This window comes from Trachypithecus francoisi, unplaced genomic scaffold (assembly GCF_009764315.1).
Source record: "Trachypithecus francoisi isolate TF-2019V2 unplaced genomic scaffold, Tfra_2.0 Lachesis_group3, whole genome shotgun sequence".
Classification (NCBI taxonomy): domain Eukaryota; kingdom Metazoa; phylum Chordata; class Mammalia; order Primates; family Cercopithecidae; genus Trachypithecus; species Trachypithecus francoisi.
Genome location: NW_022681468.1, coordinates 97,168,206 through 97,192,103, shown reverse-complemented (window position 1 = coordinate 97,192,103; position 23,898 = coordinate 97,168,206). Strand labels below are relative to the sequence as shown.

The 23,898-nt window shown below is 46.5% G+C and overlaps 1 protein-coding gene and 1 long non-coding RNA gene across 2 annotated transcripts in view; both read left to right on the top strand.

The window, feature by feature from the left end:
• The window catches only part of SLCO3A1 (solute carrier organic anion transporter family member 3A1), a 321,497-nt gene that overhangs the window by 84,620 nt on the left and 212,979 nt on the right, over positions 1–23,898 (top strand).
• LOC117070182 overlaps positions 4,226–23,898 on the top strand; it is a 58,026-nt gene continuing 38,353 nt past the window's right edge. The window contains exon 1 of the long non-coding RNA XR_004431819.1: positions 4,226–7,863. This is a non-coding gene — a long non-coding RNA (uncharacterized LOC117070182). The remainder of the gene's footprint in view (positions 7,864–23,898) is intronic.

Here is a 23,898-nt window from a genome sequence, read left to right as displayed (position 1 = left end):
CACCATGTTGGCCAGGATGGTCTCAATCTCTTGACCTCGTGATCTGCCCACCTCAGCCTCCCAAAGTGCTGGGATTACAGGTGTGAGCCACCACATCCGGCCCAAACTTCTTGTGGTAAATAAGAAATATTAAGGGTTCAAGCCCTCTACATTTAATGGTGAGAAGTGGCCTTTTAAGTTGCAAGAGGAAATGGCAACACAAGGGGCTTTTGTAAATGTGGTGTAATTCTGCTCCATTGAGGAAAACTAGAACCCGAGGATCAGAGGCATGGAGGGAGAGAACACAAAAAACAGGACCTGGGCTAGAGAAGAGAGGTCAGGCCAAGGAGAGCAAAAGCTATCCAGAACGCAGCACCCCTTACCTTAAAACCTAGCCCACCCCTATTAGCTACTAGGATGGGAATTGTTTAGTTCAACCAGCCTGATGATTGCAAGTATGATGTGCTAGACATGGAGTAAAGCCTCAGCTTTTTCCTTTCTTCTGAATTTTCATGCAAGGTGGTAGACTCTGGAATGGCAAGTAGATGGGAGAGTGAAAGGCTTGCCACTTCCTTCTTGGGGAATTCTCAGGAGATTTCACATGAGTTGCAGAGTGAGTTGCTGAACAGGTATCTGTGCCTATATGTGGTCACTCTTTGAGGAGATTTTACACTTCTCATTGGGCCCCTTCTTGGAGTTTTTTTTTTTTCCTGTTTAACCAGGCTTAGTGGGGTCTTTCAGGACCTTAAAACTGTTTCAGGGGACACCAGTGTTAGCCTGAGAAACATAAGAGGAAATACAAGACCTAATTATTAAAGTTTGCACAGCTTGTAATGGAGAGAGCACTGCTTAAGCCCTTCTTAACATAGCCAGACAACCGAGCAAGGAGTCATAAGTGGGTTAGTGATTGAGGGTGAGGGCTCTGGAGCCAGGTTGTCAGGGTTTGCTCCTACCACTGACTAGGTCTGTAGCTTAGTTTCCTCCCAGATACAACAGGAATGATAATACTGTTTCTCTTATTAGAGATGCTATAACGATTATAGGAAGTGACATGAATAGGTGCCATGACTGGCACATAGTAAGTGCTCAATGCATTATTATCAAACAGAGGATTGGGCACAAGCCCAATCTACTAATTTACATGATTTCTAGATTTAGGATACAGTAGGTTTTCTTGCTAAGTATGATCTGGAGCTGCACTGTCCAATATGGCTTCTACTAACCACATATGGCTATTTAAATTAACAAAGCCAAATACAATGTAAAACTCAGTTCCTCATTTGCACTAGCTAGATTTGAAGACCCCGTAGCCACATGTGACTGTTGGCTAGCATTTTGGAGAATGTAGATTGTTGAGCATTCCTGTCGCTGCAGAAATTTCTTTTGGATAGCTCTGGCCTGGAGGGTTTAAACCTTGAGGGATTCGATGACTGCATGTTTAATTTTGGAACTTTTGTCCTGATCCCAGTTTCTTTTCTACAAATAGAAAAGAATGCATGTCATGCAACTTTCAGGAATGTATAGACTTCAGTGAGTATAGGATTCACAGAGGTGAGGAAGCCCTTACAGATACAATAGAGGAGTAGGAGTTTCTCCAAGTTGAAGGCTGAGGCTGTCCTGAGAGTTGATCAAGGGTCCCTTCAGCGCCTTTTAGTCTCAGTCTTCTGTACAGACCCTCTGGGTGAAGGAGGCTCTATTTCCTCCATTACTTTGGCCCCCAGGAGGACATTCCTGAGTTCGATATTTTGTCCTGTTTCTCTCGTAGGCACCATATGTCCCAATTTGGGTTCCACAAATTTGGTCACTGTGATTATGGGGCACATAAGGCTTTCCATTTAAGTTGCTGAGTGTAGATCATTAATCTTGCTCAGGCTCTGTCCCCTGAATCTGCAAAGAGGAAAAATCCATCCTGAAAGGGGCTGGAGAGCCAGGAACCCTTTGTCTCCCTTTCTTTTGGGTTTTATCTCCATGAGAAGTGGGTGAAGGGTGTCAGCTGTGTATTTGTAGCTAAATAACCGGCTGTCTTCCCAGCTGACGATGTAAAAGGAAACCACCCACTTGCATTAAAATATGTTTCTGCTTTATGAGCTCTGAGGGTTCGTTAGAGATGGCGTTAATAAGGACTTCTGTGCTCAGCTGTCAGCTTTCTGCCTTACCTAGTGGGCAGGTAACACGAGCAAAGCACTGTCTAGGTGCCAGGCCCCATGGGGCACAAGTGGCAGGAGGTAGAAGCTATGACTGTTCCTGCCCACAAAGCATGAAGGGTCTCTGGGAGACAGCCAGGTGGAAGGGGATTTCTGAGCTGCATTTTAAAAAGTGGGAGTGGGCCAGGCACAGTGACTCACGCCTGTAATCCCAGCAGTTCGGGAGGCCGAGGTGGGCAGATCATGAGGTCAGGAGTTTGAGACCAGCCTGGCCGACATAGTGAAACCCCATCTCTACTAAAAATACAAAAAAGTAGCTGGGTGTGGTGGTGGGTGCCTGTAATCCCAGCTACTTGGGAGGCTGAGGCAGGAGAATCACTTAAACCCAGGAGGCAGAGGTTGCGGTGAGCCGAGATCGTGCCACTGCACTCCAGCCCGGACAACAGTGCAAGACTCCGTCTCAAAAAAAAAAAGAAACAGTGGGAGTCAGGCTTATGAATCTGTGGAGAGGGAAGAAGGGGAGGGGGACATTCTGGGAAGAACAGGTTATGTAAAGTTTTAATTTGAGACTATGAGAACAGGATATTAGAACAACTTTATTGCTTCCTAGTTATGCAGTCAGTCTTTGCATAATTGACTTAACCTTGGTTTTCACGTCTGTAAAGTTTGGAGGTGGTAACTACCTTATGGGGCTGTTCTGAGGATGAATCAGTTAATACAGGTGAAATATTCAGATTCCCACCTGGTTCAGAGGAAGCACTCAGGGAAAATTAGCTTTCGTCATTATTATTTATCTTCTTCCTCTGCATATTGCTCTTCTTATTGAAAGAGAAGTAGTTTTTGGAGTTGAATTCAAATGCCGTCTCTGCCAGTGACCCTGTACAAGCCACTTGGAGCTTTCTGAGCCTCAGTGTGCTCATCATTAAAATGGGGTAATACTATCTGTGTTATGAGGATTCTTGTGAAATTTAAATGAGGTATTGTCTAGAACATCCCAGTGCAGAGCCCAGTATAGAGAAACTACTTAGTAAGTGTTAGTTTCCTCCTCTCCTCCTCCTCCCAAATTTCCTGGTAGTAATTTGGCAACTTGTTTAGTTAAAAAGTGATGAGATGAAATGGCATTTGAGGAAGATTAACTCAGCAGCTGTGTGTAGGATGGATTAGCTCATGTGCAGCAGTGCAACTTAGAATACTCTAAACATTTTTTTTTTTTGGTATCTAGGTATTTGTGTCATAGTTACAAGATGGTTCTTATATCATTATAATAGCTTTTTCCATGTGTCAAGCTACTCTGAATGCTTTACATGTATTTGCTGATTCAACCCTCCAGACAACTATAAGAGGTAGGACTTTTGTTCACATTTTACAGATTAAGTAACTGAGGCCAGAGAGATTAACTTGCCCACGATCACCCAGCTAGTGTGTGGTGGTGTGGGATTTGAACCCAGGCTTCAGAATCTATGCTCTTCACCTCAGTGATTGACACTTTTGAAATTCTAGAGACAGTAAGTGGCTGTTTGTTGCATTTCTGAGTTACGGAACATAGTAAGACTAGGAACCACAGAAGGTTAATCAGGGGAAAAAGCATAGGCTGCCAGGAGATTTTATCCTAGTCCAGAGAAGTTGGGTAGGGGAAGGCAGGCCCCCAAGATTTTCTAAACTTAGCTGGGATGTTATGCCCTTCTCTGCGCTCATCTGGGCCTGTCATCTGCTCTACTTGTGGAAGCTGCCTTGGGTGCTGTATTAGGTTGTTCTTGCATTGCTATAAAGAAATACCTGACGCGGTGGCTCATGCCTGTAATCCCAGCACTTTGGGAGGCCGAGGCAGGTGGATCACGAGGTCAGGAGATCGAGACCATCCTGGCTAACACGGTGAAACCCCGTCTCTACTAAAAAAAACACACAAAAAATTAGCTGGGCATGGTGGCAGGCACCTGTAGTCCCAGCTACTCGGGAGGCTGAGGCAGGAGAATGGCGTGAAACCAGGAGGCGGAGTTTGCAGTGAGCCGAGATCATGCCACTGCACTCCAGCCTGGGCGACAGAGTGAGATTCTGTCTCAAAAAAAAAAAAAAAAAGAAAAGAAATACCCGAGACTGGGTAATATATAAGAAAAGAGGTTTAATTGGCTTATAGTACAGCAGGCTCTACAGGAAGCATAGTGCCAGCATCTGCTTCTGGGGAGGCCTCCGGGAAGTTTCTAATCATGGTAGAAGGGAAACGAGGAGCAGGCACATCAAATGGCCAAAACAGGGACAAGGGAGAGAGAGAGTCGGGAGGTGCCACACACTTTTCAACGATCAGATCTTCCAAGAACTTGCTCATTATCAGAAGGACAGTACCGAGAGGATAGTGCTAAACCATTCATGAGAAATCCACTGCCATAATCCAATCACCTCCCACCAGGCCCCACTTCCAACAATGGGGATTACAGCTGAACATGAGATTTGGGTGGGGACACAGATCATATAAGGTGCTATGGCAGAAGAATGTGGCTCTGCAGCAGGAGCCTCTACCTCTCAGTTTTGCAGGCTGGGAAGACCTTCCCCCATGGTTCACTGGCTGCAGCCAGGCCTGGCAAAGGTGGGCAGATGCTCAGCCACAGATGGATGCCACACTGCTGCCAGTTCCAGCACCTCCTGATGAAGCGATTCATGGGTCCTGCATGCAGGTCAGCAGGCAGTGCCAGAGGGGGTGCCAGGCTTCTGTTCCCTCCTCCTCTGCAGCATTCCAGTCCATAGCTTGGACTCTTTCCCGGCAACCTTGGCCTCCTACCCGCCTCCTCCATTCTTCTCCACACCTTTGCCCAGGACCTCTACCCTGCTGTAAAGACATCAACAGCCCCCATAGCTCACAGGGTGCTGTTTTGAGCCATGCCAGCCCGCTGCTGATGTGACACAGCTAGCAATTACTGGGTTCTTCCCACAGGCCAGACGCTGGTCTATGTACTTAGCACAGAGAGGCCAAGTCACTTGCCTGGGGTCACACAGCTAGAAAGTAGCAGTCCAACCTTGAACCCTGGCAGTCAGGCTCTGGAGCCTATGTACCCAGCCCCTACCATTTGCACTGGGAGCTCTCACCACATGTTCCCATCGTGTCCTAAGCTCTTCCTTTTGTTGCCTTTCATTTCCTTCTCTCCTTGTTCCCAGCCCCACCCCTTCAAACTTGCTTTCCCTCCTGTCTTAGGGTCACACCCAATGACAGCAGCTCCTGCCCGGCATTGGAGCCATTCAGGTCTCCTGTGTCTCTGGGCCTAGGTTCAGGTCAGCTTCCTCTCTTTCTGGTGCCTTCCTCAGGGGTCCTGATGCCTGCCCTTTCTCATAAACATACAATCACAATATATGACAATGTTTACCAAGCTTGAGTCTCTGCCGGCACTTTGCTGAGCACTTCACAGCCCATGAGACTCCCCCAAGCAGCTTTTACAGAAGAGGGGATCCAGGCTCAGGGACACTGGCTTAAAGCGGTTGGACCCAGACCCCAGGGGCCACTGACTCCAGACCCAGGTACATATCACAGTGCCAAGGGGCCTTTCTGTGCTTATAGAAATGCTCAACTGGCATAGTGAATTTTAAATCAGTGCTTAAACTGATGGCCCTTTTTGTGGTTCAGGAAATTTGTGACAGGGTGATCCAAGAGCACCACTCATCTGGCACCCTCTGTCACTCAAAAAAACACCCCTGACGCACACTCACATGCTCATGTAAGTCGACTCTTTCCTCCTGGCTGGGTTTGCACCAGTGTGCCTATGGGTATTGATCAGGGTTCAGAGACGCCCTCTGCAACCCAGAGAATGAATGCCCTGTGTAAATCCCCCTTTCTATGGGGAGATGGGAGTGAGTGAGGGAATGGTGAATGAGCGAACATTCGACTTCCTAATTGCCGTCTCTCTGAGCAAGGTGTCTGCCCCCTCTTAACCACCCCAGCATTTCTGGAAACACTTGAGAACATTCCACTCAGGAACTGTTAAATGTTAATGAGGGATCAGGTCAGGAGTGGCCCCCTTGACCTTTGCCCTTGGGCTTTGCCACATTGCCATTTTAGGAGGGTGATTTATTGAAGTGAAGGTAGAGGGGGTGAGTGGAAAGGAAATCACCCTTTAAAATTGATGACCATTTTCTCTGACATTAATGTGCAAGCCTCTGGCCATGCAATTAGAGGTTGTTAGGCAGCTACAATGGGAAATTAATTCTGCAGGCTCCCTTGCCTGGTTGTGGGCAGCACTGCTCCAGGGCAGGTAGAAAGTAGGCTTGTTTCACTGGCCTGGCCAGAAGTTTGTAATGTTTTCCTGAGAAGGGAATGTGAACTGGTTTAGGTGTGTTGGGGTTGTAGGGTGGGGGAGAGACACTGAATCAGTGCATGAGTGACCAGCTAGGACTGAGTCCAAAGACCTGAGAGTCCCTGGGAGGCTGTGGGGTCTGCCACCTAGCAGATCCGTGTCAGAGGAGTGGCGCTGTTGCTCAGTGAGGTGGCCTGGCTCCTCTGGCCTTAGGGAAGGACAGACTTCAACTCTGAGACTTGATTGAGTGACCTTGGCCAAGTTACCTAGCTTTTCTGAGCCTCCCTTTCTTGGCAGTTAGATGAACCGAAGGTTTATTTTGATTAGTAAGTAGTCTTTTCTCTTCCTTCGTCTTATAGGGTTTGAAGCTTCTAATCTCCCGTGGGTTTTGTACTTTTTCTTACTTGGGATGTTTGTTTCTCTTTGTCTTTAAAAAAATTACTTTTCCTCCTTTTTAATTTTTATGTTTAGAATATCTTCTATTCATTAACCTTCATGGAGCTTGTCTGTGTGCAACTTCATCTCAGAGCGCTCAGGCTTCCCTCTCTCCTCTCTGCCCAATGCAGTGCTTTGCATACTGTAGGAGCTGCATAAATGTCACTGGTTTATGGGCATCTGCAGTTCTGAGAGTGAGGGCTGGGGGCTGGTCTTAGGAGGGCAGCTCTCAGGCCACAAATGGGGGCTTGCGCCAGCGTACCCAAGTGCTTGTTGGCTGAGGACTGCCTGCCTTTGAGCTAGGCCTTACCCATCCACGACAAAAATGAGAGAACAGTACAAGGTGGAGAGTGTGTCGTAAGCTTAATTTATTCCATTTAGAGTCTTGTTCTTTATTCTAGATAATGCCCCCACCTACTGTGTTGCTGTTTAAATGTACCTAATTTTAGGAAATCATAATTTTGGATCATGACAGCTTTTCTTATTAAAATTTTACTTGTAGAAATAAAAGAGTGGCAACTCTGTCATTTACCCCTCAATATTTTATATTTGACTCTTCTGTGAAATCGGCAAATGTAGCAACTGCTGAACCCCACAGTGTCTAATCTATAACAGGCATTTCGGAGCCTCCAGTACTTGATTAGATATTATTACACAGTGGTGCTATGAGAACACACCTGTCCATCGTTGAGATTTTGTTGTATGTATTTTCCCATAGCTTTGCAGGTAAAACATGCCATTTAGCAGTGTTACTATGGCATAACTGCAGGGGGTGCCACGTAGAGACCATAGTTTGATGTGGCCTGGAGTTGTGTGTCCGTGGCCCTCCCTCTTAGATTCACGATGCCCAGGCTCACTGGTTTTCAAACTTTGTTTTTGCAGCAGAGCTCTTTGCTGGAAATCTTGTTTGTTTGTTTCAAGACTAAGTCTCTCTCTGTCGCCCAGGCTGGAGTACAGTGGCCCAATCTCGGCTCACTGCAACCTCCACCTCCTGAGTGGAGGTAATTCCCAAGAAGCTGGGTTTACAAGTGTGCACCACCACGCCCGGCTAATTTTTGTGTTTTTAAAGGAGATGAGGTTTCTCCATGTTGGCCAGCCTGGTCTCAAATTCCTGACCTCAAGTGATCCACCTGTCTTACCCTCCCAAAGTGCTGGAATTGCAGGCATGAGCCACCGCACCCAGCCCTTTGCTGGAAATCTTAAGAGGAGTTCCCCTATTGATCAGACAGAGCAAAGTTCTCTGCCCGAGTGGGCATGGGGCCCAGGGCCCAGCGGTTTGACCTCACTCTGCCTCCCTTTCTCCCCTAAAAGCACCTTCCTTGACCTTCTGTCCTTGTAATTAATTCAAGTCTCCACAGAGCACACTGAAAACCTCAGGTCTCTAATTTCCATTTTATAAAAATTGGTGGTAAAAGACACATAGCATAAAACGTAGCATCTTACCGATTTGTAAGTGTGCAGTCTAGTAGTGTTAAGGACACTCCCAGTGTTGTGCAATCTCCAGAACGTTTCATGTTGCAAAACCGAAACTGCAGTCATTAAACAATTCCCCATTCTCCCTCCCCTCAGCCCTGGGCAACCACCAGTGTGCTTCCTTCTGTTTCTGTGAGTCTTACTATCCTAGTTACCTCCTGGAAGTGGAATCCTACAGTATCTGTCCTTTTGTGACTGGTTTACTTCACTTAGCATCATGTCCTCAAAGTTCATCCAAGTTTTGCCTGTGTCAGAATTTCCTTCCTTTTTAAGGTATGTGTAGACCACATTTTGTTTATCCATTCATCTGCCATGGACACTAGGATTGCTTGCACCTATGGCTGTTGTGAATTAATGCTGCTGTGAGCCATAGGTGTGCAAAATGTCTTTTGAGTTCCTGCTTTTAATTCTCTTGGTTACACCCAGAAATGGTAATGCTGGATTATATGGTAATTCCGTGTTTAATTTTTCGAGGAACTGCCATACTGTTTTTCATACCCAGTGCATAATTTTCCTATCTCGATGATAAAATAGAGGTAACTAGGAGGCTCCAGGAAGAAGTTGGAGCCCTAGAGGAGAATGGCCTGGGAATGTATTCCCTCCATCTGTTCTAGGTCATGATTTGGGCATCACTGCCTTCCTCTCCCCAGACCAGCTCTTGCTGGATTCCAATGACCTGGTTCCCTCTTTGTGCCTCTTCAGGGCTGCCATCTGGTGACTGCCTCCCACGTTGCTTGTCTTGGGCGCCTTAGCATCCCTCACTGGGTCCCTTGGCTCTGCCCTCACCTCTGTCAATAGTCCTCCATTAACTGCTCTTCATTGGAAACTTTTGAGCATGCCATTTGCTACCTGCACATCTTGACTGAGATAATTACTAGCAGGATGACCTTGAGCACATTGTACAACCTCACTGTACCTCAGTTTCCTTCATCTGTAAACTGCCTCCCTAGGGTTGCTGATGTATGTTGATCTATTACAAAGGACTGAAAACAGCCACTGGCACATAGGAAGCCTTTACGTAAGTGTTCACCATTATTTGTATGATTACCATATCCCTATGCAAGTTCCCTCCTAAGATGTAAGCTGCCTTAGGCCTCCCTAAGGACCTCCCAACACAAAATCAAAATCCCTCTTATTTTGATTAAGCACTGTCTGTCATTTTCTTTGAACATGTAAATATCACTTCATGATAGCAAAGTAAAAGCGTCAGGCATGATCCTGCACTAGTCTGTGGTCATGGATTCAGTGTGAACTTCTTACTTCACGGAGTGTGTCCCCAGGTCACCTTGGGTCTGTGGACCCTGAGAGCAGGCCTCTTGTAATGCAAGACCTGAGAAGACTTAGAGATAATTAGGTCAGCGTCTTCTCTGCAGAGAGGTTGAGACACTCAGCTGGTGTCACCCAGCTGGTCAGTGGCAGGGAGCCAGGCTGCATATCTTTGAATTTAACCTACACTCTTGCCAATGGGATCAGCCCTGGGCAGCCTGTGAATCTGATCATGTTACCGCCCGTTGATTCCCAGATACTTTGTGTTCTGGGCAGTGCTAAGAACCACTGAGGAACACTCCCAGCCCTGGTAGACAGAAAGACCCTTCAGAGTTTATGGCAAACGGGAGAAATTTGAAAGTGGCCAGTATGTAGGGAAATGGTTTAGTTAGTTATGATATGTGAAAGTGACGGAATATTTCCTAAATATTAGGTAGCAGTCAAAAGAATATTCTGCAACTTTGGGATGCATGTAGTAAGAAAACAAGTGAAAAAAAATAGGACTTTATGGTACAAGTTGAGTGTGCAATGCACTTAAGGAGAAGAACTTGGGAGGATTATACTGTTTCATTTTTCCTAAATACATCTCTGGTGCAGTTACATGAAAAAGGAAGCATGCTGTCAGAACCCCAGTTGCCAGTTTAGTTGTCATAATGCTTAAAGGCCAAGTGGTAAGAGCAAATGACTGGAGTTACCAAAATTCCCCTCCAAGGAAGGGCAGGTCTGCGTTCTTCTGCAAACATTCATCCAGCCAACAGAACCTGCCATTGTGGAATGGTAAATGTAGGGACCTGCAGTGTGTGCTGCTGGAAGAAGTTTATAATCAAATGTGTCCATGAGTCGAAGACCGGATGAGCCAGTGGTGTTCATGGAGGGCTTTTCCATCCCCAGTCATACCTCTTAAAGCCCAGCACAAAGCAAGCTCCTGTCATCAGGCCCCGAGTGACCACAGGATGTTATTTTGGCCTTTGGCCCTGTATATTTCCTTCCGTGGCCTTGAGAGGGCTGTGGAGGGCAGATCGACAGGGCAAAGGAAGCTTGGCTCTTTGAAATAGCCATGCTTGCCCCTTCTGGGACCTCCCTCTTGGGTGCACCTCTAATGATGCGACCCCTCCTTGTCGAGGGCGGTCTTTTCCAAGGCTCTGTGGCATATGGTGACAATGACATAGGAAGAGCAGATTATCTTTGAAATTTAGCTTGTGAATTCCAATTCTGTGAAATTGTGGGAATGCTCAGGCCTTTCCCGAACAAGCTCTCGTACTCTTGGTCTGGTTGCCGCTGGCAGAGTTAGTGTCTTTTAGCTTCTCACTCAGATGGTGCCTTGTTGCCTGGACATGCTGTACTCCTTCTTCCTTTTCTTCTCTTCTCTAGGGTGTTTTTGTGGGGTGAGGGGAGCTCTCAAATCCTTCTGGGTCTTGAGATGATGACACTAGGAGCCTGGTCATTGTGGGCAGGAAATAAACTATAGATAGGGCCAACAGATCGTTGCCTTCGGCCTTCGTCATTTGTTTAACCCACTTGAGTGTTTATTAAAAATGAGTTAGTTCCCGACATTCACTTTGGATCTGGGCTTCTCCTGGAGCAATAATAGTTGAAGCCAGAAGCGTCTGTGAGGCAGCTAGACAGGGCAGACTTGCTCCAATGGCCCCACTGCCCACCCAGACTGCTTTCCTCATTAGTACCCCCTGCTTGGCCCTAGCAGGCAGATGACTTTGGGACCCTGGGTTGGTCTGTATGCTGCAGAGTTCTGTCTTGAATCCTGGGGCTCTTACTGACACACAGCTGCTGGCAACTCCCCTTTGGCCCCTGTGCAGGCACCGAAAGTGACTGCAGCCCAGTTAGCAGGGGCTTTTCCAGTTCCACATGAGAATTGTTTATCCTACCAACTAGATGTTCCAGCAGGGCCGTGGGAGCAGAAGCAGAATTCAGTTGACAGATATACAAGTGGAGATAAAACAGAGATTGACTTCTGCATTCCTTGCTCAGCTTTCCACGCCCTAATAAAAGTCTGAGCCAGAAAGTGGGCAGAGGCCCTGGCCCTTTGTTACCTGCCCTTTGTTTCGGTGCCATGCTGCTAATGAGTGCCAACCTCCAGGAAGCTTGTTCCGCTCCTGCTTGGCACGTGAGAATACAACCAGCTGGTCCCTCCACAGTGGGCTCAAATGTGACCCTGTGTAGTGCTCCTGGGAGGTGCCATTTGAGCTGTCCTAGCAGGGCTTCCAGAGTTTGAGCTGTCGCCAAGTTTAGAAGTGGCCGCATGTGTGGTGCCAGCCACAGCATCCTATTCCTGCAGATAAGTCTACAGGCTCTGTAGGAGTGCTGGCATGCACACAGCACCACCTGGGTGGAAAGCAGCAGTCACTGGTTAGGAACTTGGGAATTTTGTAGTCTAAGTGTTCTCCCAAGGAAGTGCAGGTCAAGAGAGGGCCAAATGTACACGAGACTCTGCAGGAAACATGTGTGTCCTTGTGTTTTGCTTGCTGCTGATGAGACAGAGGTTTGTCTACAAGGCTGAAAAGCTTTCAAAACAGTGCAGGGAATTAATCAGGGATGCCTGCATGGGTCACTCTCTGGTGGCCTGTGTTTACAGACATGAGGGTTGGGTTTTCCTGCCCTGCTAAGAGAAGACTGTCCAAGGAATAGGAGAACCATGGCATAGGAAGTGTAAAGTCAGTCTGGGATGTAAAGTTGGAAGTCAGTGTCCTGTATCCTGACTAATGACCCCAAAGATATTCTGGGGTGGCATGTGCCAGCCTCCTTGCCAAGTGTCTCAGAGCCCACGGAGCACCCTCCATCCTCATTTCCTTTAATAACCTGAGGAAACTGTTGTCCATTTAGGAATCAATACTTTTCTTATTATTATTATTCCTGCTTACCTCATCCTTTGGGGGAATAATTCCCTCCATTTTTATCCCTGGTGTAAATTTCCCAGCCCTCTGGCAGATGTTGTTGTTATCCTTGAGTATTTATGCAGTTCTCATGTCCTTATTGAGTGCTGACCCTCTGCATGCATGCATCTAGGTGTGGATGGGGTGGGTACATCAAAAAGGCTAGGCTTCTGCACACAGATGACTCTGACACACACACACAAACTGGCATAGAGAGAGACTGGTGCTGGAGGGAAGGATGTGACCCATAGGAACAGACTGTCTGCCTGGGTTCAAATCCTGGCTCCACCATTTCCTGGCTGCACGATCTGGCACTAGGTTTCTCATCCGTTAGCGGGGATAAGGGCATGCAGAGGGCAGTTGTGAGGAGTAAAAGAGTAACTATACTGTAATCCCAGCACTTTGGGAGGCTGAGACAGGCAAATTGCTTGAGGCCAGGAGTTTGAGACCAGCCTGGCCAACATGGCAAAACCCCATCCCTACTAAAAATATAAAAATTAGCCAGGCATGGTGGTGTGCACCTGTAATCCCAGCTACTCCGGAGGCTGAGGCACAAGACGCACTTGAACCCGGGAGATGGAGTTTGCAATGAGTTGAGACTGTGCCACTGCACTCTAGCCTGGGCGACAGAGTGAGACTCCATTCCCGCAAAAGAAGAGTAACTGTAGGTGAATTGCCAGCGTGGTTCTGGGCAGCTGTGAAGCCCTATGAAAATGTGTTGGTGGTTGCCTTTATTATAGAAGGCAGACGGGCTTGTAGTCCCAGCTACTTGGGAGGTCAAGGCGGGAGGATCACTTGAGGCCTGGAGTTCAAGACCAGCCTGAGCAATATAGTGAGACCCCCATCTTTAATAAATAAATAAATAAGCAAGCAAGCTGAGCATGATGGTGCACACCTGTGTTTCTAGCTACTCAGGAGGCTGAGGCAGGAGGATCACCTGAGCCTGGGAGATTGAGGTTGCAGTGAGCCCCTATGGTGCTGCTGCACTCCAGCCTGGGCAACAGAACCAGACCCTGTCTCTAAGAAACAACAACAAAAAGAAGGCAGACTGTGATGGATTCTATACAGAAGAGATAAATGCCCTGCTGTGGAAATGTAGAGGAGGAAAAATTAGTCCTGACAAGGGAGGTTTTTAGGAGAAAGGGAGATTGATGCTGCCCCTGGGGAAGAAAGTTGTAACAGGCAGAGGAAGCAGCTGGAACGAGGCAGGAGGCCGATGGTACAGAGTCTGCATGCTCAGGGCTGCCTGCTGTGGCCAGAGATTTGGGTGTGCATATTGTGGAGGGGATTGCAGGGGATTGGGGAAGCAGAGATCAGTCTGCAATGGTGGGCGAAGACAGCCAGTCATGTTGCACGTGGTGCAGGGGCCCTGGCTGGGCAAGCAGAGGGAGCCCAGCCCTGTCACTGGCCCTCGATCCCAGGCCTTGACAAAATGGGGTCTCTAATCCCTAAGGGTCCTGGCAGGGTATGGGGAAGGGCAGATGATCCCCTGCAGGGGAATGTTGTGCAATATGGTAGGTGCGCCCCACATGGGTGTGTGATCCTTTGTTTTTTTGCTGCAGGCTCCATAATGTCATCAGTCTTTCTAGCCACCTGAGAATGAGGTTCCTAGTTCTTAGCTAATTTCTCTTCAATTTCTCATGCACCACATCTTCCCACTGTTTATGTAATGTACATGTTGTCTGACTACATTTTGTTCTGTATTTCACAACCAGTCTGATTGCTCTTGTCCCGAGTCATCGCTTTTTGGGGTGAGGGCTAATGTGTTGTTGAAAGTCTTTGGCAATGCTTAATTTTATAGTATGTGCAATGCTAATTCTGCCTTTAGTAATTTGATGTCAGAGACTTCTTGGGAAACACAGCCAGGGAGCCACCCTTTACTCCACTAACAAATAGCTTATATCCAATCTGAGAAAGAAAGAAAAAAAAGAAAGAAAGTATTTCTCTGACTTTCACTTCATTTGACAGGTGAGCTGAAGCTATTGTGTGTATTCTCTTAGTAAAGTCAGTTCTCACAGTTCCCTGGTGTGATGTGGCTTTGAGGTAAGAATGAGGTAACAGCCTTAAGTGTACATGATTTTATTGAGTTAGAATTCACATACCACAAAATTCATCCTCTTTAATTGTAAAGTTCTGTTGTTTTTAGTATATTAACAAGGCCGTACAACCATCACCATTATCTGATTCCACAACATTTCATCATTTCCCAGAAGAAACTCCATTAGCAATCCCCTCCCATCCCTGTTCCCTTATCCTCTGGCAACTGCTTATCCACTTCCCGTCTGTGGATTTGCCTTTTCTGGACATTTAATATACATGGAATTGGTGGTGTTTTGTGTCTCAATTCTTTCACTTAGCATAATGTTTTCAAGGTTTATTCACAGTATCAGTAGTACTGCATTCCTTTTTATGGCTTAATAATAATTCATTGTATGGCTGTAACAGATTCTGTGTATTCATTCATTGGTCAGTGAACATTTGGGTTATTTCCACTTTTTGGCTAATATGAGTAATGCTCCTCCAATCACTTATGTGTAATTTTCTTTTTCTTTTTTCTGTTTTTTGAGACAGAGTCTCACTTTGTTGCCCAGGCTGGAGTGCAGTGGCATAATCTCTGCTCACTGCAACCTCTGCTGCCTGAGTTCAAGCAATTCTCCTGCCTCAGCCTCCCAAGTAGTGGAGATTAAGGCATGCACCACGATGTCTGGCTAACTTTTTGTATTTTTAGTAGAGACAGGGTTTCATCATGTTGGACAGGTTGGTATTGAACTCCTGATCTCAAGTGATCTGTCTGCCTTGGTTTCCCAAAGTGCTGGGATTATAGGCATGAGCCACCCCGCCCGGCCTTGTGTATAATTTTCTGTGTGGACATGCATTTTCGATTCTCTTATGTATATACCAAGAAGTAGAACTGCTGGGTCGTATTGTAACTCTAGGTTTAACATTTTGAGGAACTGCCAAGCTGTCTTCCAAATCGCCTGCACCATTTTACATTTCCACCAGTAATGTGGATTCTTCACAGCCTCGCCTGCACCATTTTACATTTCCACCAGTAATGTGGATTCTTCACTGCCTCGCCAACACTTATTATTGTCTCTGATTGTAGGCACGCTAATGGGTGTGAAGTGGTTTTGATTTGCATTTTTCTAATGACTAATGATGTTAAGCATCATTTCATGTGCTTATCAGCTATTCCTACATGATATTTTCGATAAATGCCTGTTTGCATCCTTTGCCTGTTTTTAAATTATTAGTTTTTTAATTGTTGAGTTGTAAGAGATCTTTGTATTTTCTGGATACTAGACCAGATCTATCATTTGCAAATATTTTCTCTCATTCTGTGGGTTGCCTTAAGTATACATTCAAACTAGTACCTTTCACTAGAATATTATGCTCTTGGTCGGCCACAAAGGATAGTGCTCTGAAACTTTACCAAAGAACAGTTAGATCTTTGCATCTGCAGCACCTGGGTGAGCACCTGGCATAAAGTAGGAATCAGTGATTTGAGTAAATAAATGAATGCTTCTGTTTGCTACATTTTGAGAGTAAAAATGGATCTGGTAAGGTAGACAGAAATGGATAATGAATTGCTGAGCCAAACCACAGAGGCAAAGATGCAAGATTGCATGCTAAAGCACTGTGTATCTGCCGATGATGTTCAAGATCAATGAAAGACTGGAGTGCAGATCAGGGATTGCACCTGTGTTTCTGATGCAGTAAATTTACTTTTCCGAAATCAATAGGGTGACTCTGCAGAGCCCTGTAAACACGGTGTAATTACTGTGCTGAGAATTACAGTTGTCACATATCGATTCTGTCTTCTCAGCAGGTATTCGTAGATTTCCTCCTGCCCCTAGTGCCAGTCTGCCCCATCTCCAAAATCTAATTCCCATTGACCTCATCACACTGTTGTGTCCAGGAGGGAAGAGAGGATGAAATGTAGTGAGGGGACTTCAGCTGTACCTGCACCTTGGTTGAGGAAGAGGCAGCTGAGTGAGTCACAGATTTAGGGACAAGGTGGGACAATGTTGCTCTGAAAATAGGTCAAAGAATCCCAAGAAGTAGATAGGCATCAACCTCAGTGGAAGCTGCCTCAGGAAATAACCTACTCAGAGAAGAATTTCTGATTCTGCAGATTAGACTAGGAGGGAAGCTTCCTTGATCCTGGAAACAGGGCTCCAGTCATCCCTGCAGAGGAAACATCTATATATAAAGTGGCTAATGTAAGATAAACTGTCATCTTAGAAAGTATCATTCACTGACTCGCTCATTCACTCATTCATTTGCTCACTTGTTTGTTCTAACATTCACTCCATAGACACTTGCGTTCTTGGTGTGTTGTAGGAGGGAACCATGCTATGGCTGGGGCGATGAGTGAAGTACAGCCTCTGCCCTCAAAGAGCTTGTGTTCTCCTGGGAGACCCAGGCAGTGAGGCTAGAGTGCAGAGACAAACCAGAGGTGGTGAATGTGGTGGGGGGAGGATTGGGATCAGGCCTCCTGGGGAGGCTTAGGAGGGCCCCCCATAGGAAGGGAGAGCCTGCCAGGAGGAGTAGGTGTTTGTCAGGCAGACTGGGTGTGCCAGGCAGAGGGGGCCCACTCATGTTGGGGCCTATACTCACAGAACTACAGGGCGTGGAAGAGAACTGCGGGAAGCCTGGTATGATGGAGGCAGTTGGCTGCCACCCAGGAGTGGGGAAAGTGAGGTAGGCAGTGGGAATTTCCCACCTCTGTTTACCTCTGTTTTGAGGGGGTGGAGCTGGAAGGAGATTCCAGAGGGAGCATCCCAGGCTCTGAGGGCTGGTCTCAGGGCGGCTGGGGAACATTTCCTACACTGCTGTGAGTCTGGGGTGATTGCCATGCTTTTGCTCCTGTATTCGAACACCCATCTCCATCCACAGTGTCTTGTGTTGATTTGTCTTTGGAACTGTATCTTCTTTCTGAGGTGGAGGGTGGAAATGGATTGATGGGAATAGTGAATGGTTCTCAAACTTTTCCTTCTCAGGACTCTTACAGATACCGAGGCACTCCACAGATCTTGTGTTTAAATGGGGTATGTCTGTGGATATTTACTGTATTAGAAATTAAAACTGAGGATACACAGGTGTGTGTTCTATTAGCTAGGGGCAATGTCTTCACACAGCATGTAGAAACCCCCATTCATGAGGGAAAGATTGAAAAAGGCACGTACAGTCTTAGTATTGCTGTGAAGATAGTTTTGACCTCCTGTACCTCCCCGCTCAAAGGTGTTAAGAGACAGACACCCTGGGGTTTCTGAACTGTATGCTGAGAACTGCATTGGATTAGAAGCTATGCAGGTGCTTGTACATTCTCACTTGTTCCTGAGTCCTTCATGAGTTTCTCAGGATAAACCATCCACCCATGGAGGTGGCAAATCCTGAATGCCATCTGCAGGATGGGCACTGTGCTGAGCCTCAGCCAGGCGGGGGCGGGCGGGTTCTGCACAGAGTGAGGCAGACAGAAGTCCTGCCCTCTGCAGTTTCCAGGGGCCCAACATTCAATAAATAGTTGCAGAAGCAAATATTTACCTCACCATTGGGAGAGGGCTGTGCAGGAGAGTGATGAACAGACTACCTAGTCAGGAGTCCCGCAGGCTTCCCTGAGAAGTGAATCCAGGCACAGACAGAAGAGGAAATGGAAGTTGGTGGCAAAGAGGAAGTGGAAGTGGGTGGGGGAAGAGCGTCGCAGGTCCAGGAAGTGACCCATGTATGATTTTTATCAGGGTGGAGCTCCTGTGGTTAGAGCCCAAAGAGTGAGGTGGGTAGAGATGGGGAGAGGGGTTGACCTGCAAAGCACCCTCTGCTTCCTCCTTCCTTCTCCAACAGCAAGGATCTGAGGGGGAGGAGTCCATCATTGGCCTGGACACCATATCCTGAACTGCCCTCTGTGGGCCCCTGCTGCTCTCTGCCACTGCCCAAAGGCTGGACAGCACCACCCCTCCTAATTCCTAGGAATTAGGCCCTTCTTGGCTCTGTGCCCTGAGCCATGTTCTCCTCTTGGCCTTGGTCTCTGATTAGATGCTCAGTTGTCTCCCTTCTCTGCCTCCCTCACTTGCAAGGGTCACCTTGCCATCCTCTGCCTCCTGTTGTATATATCCCTTTCATAAGAATTATAGCCCATCTTCACACTATGAGCCACTGTTGCAAGGGCTCCACAAACATTCCCTTCTTCGGTCTTCACCGCACCCCTGTGGGCTTGGTCCTGTTGTCATTCTCAGCTTCCAGGTGAGGAAACTGAGGCCCAGAGAAGTTAAATACCTCGCACAAGGCCACATAACCAAGATGTGGCACAGTTGGGATTGAACCCAGGCCAACAGGCTTGCATCTAGATTCTTAACCACTGTGCTGGGCTGCTTTTCATTCTATGTCATTTTCTTTTTCTTTTTTTGGAAACAGAGTCTCACTCTGTCACCCAGGCTAGCGTACAATGGCATGGTTTCAGCTCACTACAACCTCCACCTCCTGGGTTCAACCGATTCTCCTGTCTCAGCCTCCCTAGTAGCTGGGACTACAGGTGTGTGCCACCACACCCGGCCAAGTTTTGTATTTTTAGTAGAGACGGGGTTTCACTATGTTGGCCAGGCTGGTCTCAAACTCCTGACCTCAGGTAATCCACCCACCTCAGCCTCCCAAAGTGCTGGGATTACAGGTGTGACCCACCGTGCCCAGCCCATTGTATGTCATTTTCTTTCCAGCTCTGGACCACATATTTGTATCCCTAGGCTAAGCACATAGTAGGAGCTCATTAGAAATTTGACACATGAATTCATCTTTGTATTCCCTCTTCCTGGTCGTCGTGTCTTGTGCATATACCCTTAATAAAGAAACAAGTAATTGGACCCATGAGCAAAACAGCAGTGACTGCTACATATTAGCGTGTTTGGAATCTGTAATTACCAGCATTCTTTAGGGCAGAGGTGTGAGTTCATGATGCCTAGACAGATTCTGAAACCATCCTGGTCCCTGGTGAGTATGCCAACAGAAGGTGTTGTTTTTACTATTATTAAAAACGAAAGCCTCTTGGGATGTGTACTTTCCAAGCCCTGGGCTGGAGCTGTTAGTTCCCAGCAAGGACAAGATGAGGAGGGAGTGATTCTCAAGGAAGTGATCAGAAGGCCCATCCCCTGGGCGTGCACTGGGGTCAGGGACCAGCTTTTGGAAAAAGAAAATGAGCTAAGGTCTGGCTATTGTAATTCCCTTATCTCTGACTTCCTGCTGAGGCTGCTTGGTTTCTGGCGCTCTACAGAATTCCGTGGTGGCTTCTCAGCAGCAGGCCTGAGACCCAGAACCAGTGATCATGTTTGTGAGCAAATGATTGAGGAGGATTTGATGCAAAATGGGCCCTGAGTATTGGGGATGAAAAGTGACTGTCAGTTGTGCTACTTTTTACCACTTCTGGGCAGCCTCAGTTGGCCTGCTCTGTGGGTTTTTCCCTCCAGCTTTGCAGATCTGGAGGCATATTTATTTGTGAGTGGAGTAAGCAGAATTTTTCAAAGAGAAGCAGTTTGCAAAAGATGAAAAGAAAACAACTTGGGATAAATGGCTCATCTGGCAATGGGAAATGGCCTCTGGCATTGAGAAATCTTTAACCTTGTCTGAGCAAGCAGAGGGGAGTTTGGCTTCTGTATCATCTTAGAGAAAGAACCCTTCTGCCTCCCTGCTGAGGCTAGACCCTGGGGAGAAAGAGCCTACAACCCCCGACACCATTTGAGAATTTAAAAGTTTCCCTATCCAGTCAACTTTTGTGCTCCTCCTTGTGCAAGCCCCCATGATCTCTGTTCCCAGGACTTGCTGTAGCCTCGCCTTGCCTCCTTTTTTTTTCTTTCTTTTTTTTTGAGATGGAGTCTTGCTCTGTCACCCAGGCTGGAGTGCAGAGATGCGATCTCGCCTCCTGGGTTCAAGCGAATCTTCTGCCTCACCCTCCCAAGGTTGGGACTACAGGCACACGCCACCATGCCCGGCTAATTTTTGTATTTTTTTTTTAAGTAGAGACGGGGTTTCACTATGCTGGCCAGGCTGGTCTCAAACCCCTGACCTCAGATGATCCACTGGCTGGGATGACAGGCATGAACCACCAGGCCTGGCTGCCTCCTTGACTTCTGCCTGAGCACCCCTCTGTCTTCTCTATAGATTGCAGCCGCCAATGTGGTCTCAAAAGTATAGGGCGAATCCATTCCCATCACACCTGCAATCAAAGCTTCCGGTACTTCACTAAGAGTGAAAGCTCATCTTCTGTGGCCCATGAAGCCCTGTGTGATGGGGTCAGTCTGCCTTCCCCACCTTCTTTCCTGTTGGCACCTTCTTTCTTTCTCAGCTGCAGCCACACTAACTCTGTTGTTCTTCACATGGATCAAGTTCAGTTCCCACCTGAGGGTCTTTGCATTTTGCTGTTCCCTCTACCTGGATCACTTTCCCCAGATATCCTCCTGGCTCTCCTTCATTTGGTTCAGGGCTTTGCTCAGATACTGCCTTATCAGAAAGGCCCTTCCTGTTGGCCTTATGTAAAGTCATATCCCTGTTGTCATGCCTGTACTCTCTGTTCCCCATACTCAGCTTTATTTTTGTCCACAGAACTTAGCCCTACCAGACGTAATATTAATACATGCCTCATTAATTACACGTATAATTTCTGTCCCACTACACCAAAATGTAAGCACCATAAAGACAAGGACTTCATTCAGTTCAGTGCTGTATTCCCAGTGCATAAAGCATGGCCTGGCACATAACAGATCTTTGTCATACAAATGAAAGGGGAATGACTGAGTCTCCATATACATTTGATCCATGAACAACATGGGTTTGAACTGCATGGACCCATGTCTATGCAGATTGTTTTCAATAAATATATTGGGAACATTTTTTGGAGATTTGCAACAATTTGAGAAAACTTGCAGATGAATTATGTAGCCTGGGAATATTGAAAAAATTTAAAAATGTAGGTATGTCATGAATACGTAGAATATATGTTGATACTAGGCTATGTATTAATTGACTGTTTATGTTATTGGCGAGGCTTCCAGTTATCACTATTAGTAGTTACGTTTTTGGGGAGTCAAAATTTATAGTCAGATGTTTTACTGTGTATGTTGGGGTGGAGGGTGACCCCTGTCCCTGGTGTTATTCAAGGATCAACCGTATTTCATTTTGTATTCATCTACCATGTGTCTGGATCCCACAGTCACTCAGCATTTCTGCATTTGATGTCACGGAGCAAAGATGGGCATTGGAATTGAGCAGCCCTGCATTTGAATGCTGCCTCTTCTGCTTCCCAGTTGGGTAATGCTACGCAAGTTAACTTCCTGTCTGATCCTTCATTTCTTCACTTGCAGAATGGAGAGCACATGCCTCACCTTGCAGGCTGCTGGAGGAATGGAGGTTTGGGTGCTCAGTATTTATTAGCCCTTATACTACATTAATTTGGCATTAGGCAAATAGAGGAAAGCCTTCTTGAAAAATAGCTTTACCAAAATAAAATTCATATACTATAAAATTTGCCTCAGTGAAATTAAAACCACAATGAGATACCACCTTACTTCTGCAAGAATAGCCATAATTAAAAAGTCAGAAAACAATCAATGTTGGCTTGGATGTGGTGAAAAGGGAACACTTTCCCACTGCTAGTGGGAATGTAAGTTAGTACAGCCACTGCGGAAAACAGTATTGAGATTCCTTAAAGAACTAAAAGGAGACCTACCGTTCGATCCAGCAATTCCACTGCTGGGTATCTACCCAAAGGAAAAGAAGTCGTTATAGGAAAAAGACACATGCCCACACACGTTTATAGCAGTACAGCTTACAACTGCAAGGATATGGAACAAACCTAAGTGCCCCTCGACCAAGGAGTGGATAAAGAAAATGTGGCATATATATACCATGGACTACTACTCAGCCATAAAAAGGAACGAAATAATGTATTTTGCAGCAACTTAGATGGAGCTGGAGGCTGTTATTCTAAGGGAAGGAACTCAGGAATGGAAAACCAAATACTTGTACATTCTCACTTATAAGTGAGAGGGAGCTAAGCTATGAGGACACAAAGGCATACAGAGAGCTATAATGGATTCTGGGGACTTGGGGGTTGGGGAGGTTGGAAGCAGGGTGAGGGATAAAAGACAACATATTGGGTAGAGTGAACACTGCTCAGGTGATGGGTGCACGAAAATCTCAGAATTCACCACTTGAGAACACGTCTGTGTAATGAAAAACCACTGGTACTCCAAAAATGATTGAAAATTTTTAAAAGAAAATTAAATTCTAGGCCAGGTGCAGTGGCTCACACCTGTAATCCCAGCACTTTGGGAGGCTGAGGTGGGCAGATCGCCTGAGGTCGGGAATTTGAGACAAACCTGGCCAGCATGGTGAAACCCCGTCTCTAGTAAAAATACAAAAGAAATTAGCTGGGTGTGGTGGCGGGCACCTGTAATCCCAGGAAGCTGAGGCACAAGAATCGCTTGAACCAGGGCAGAGGAGGTTGCAGTGAGCTGAGATCACACCACTGCATTCTATCTAGCCTGGGCAACAGAGTGAGACTCCATATCAAAAAAATAAAGAAAGAAAGAAAGAAAGAAAATTATAAAAAATATACACAGTTCAGTTGTTTAGTGTATTCATAGAGTTGTGCAACCATTGGCACAATTCAATTTTAAAACATTTTTATCACCCCTAAAATGGAACCTCTTACTCATTAGGAGTCACTTCCATTAGTCCCTCCCTGGCAGGTGCTGCCGAACAGTAATTTACTTTCCGTGTCTATTTGATTTGCCCATTCTTAACATTTCATGTAAACAGAATCATACAATATATGGCCTTTTTTTGCTTGTTTGTTTGTTTTGAGACGGAGTCTCACTCTCGTCCAGGCTGGAGTGCAGTGGCACCATCTCGGCTCATTGCAATGTCTGCCTCCCGGATTTAAGTGATTCTGCTGCCTTAGCCTCCCGAGTAGCTGGGACTATAAGTGCGTGCCACCATGCCCGGCTAATTTTTTGTAGAGGCGGAGTTTCACCATGTTAGCCAGGATGATATCGATCTCCTGACCTCGTGATCTGCCTGCCCCGACTTCCCAAAGTGCTGAGATTACAGGCGTGAGCCACCGCACCTGGCCTTATGTGGCCTTTTATAACTGCCTTCGTTCACCACCATGATATTTGTAAGATCCATCCATGTTGTAATGGGTATGGAGACATCACATTTTGTTCATTCACCCATTGATGAACATTTGGGTAGTTCCGCTTTTTCATTGTGAAGAATGATTCTTCTGTGAAGGTTTGTATACACATTTGGTGTGGACGAGGAAACCTCTTATTGGATACATCCAAGCCAGTTCCGGGATGCCTTCTCTCTGTGGTATCCCAGATCATCCTGTAGCTCCTAAACTCATTCCTTTCAAATGAAGAGCATATTTTGAGAGAGCTATTTTAC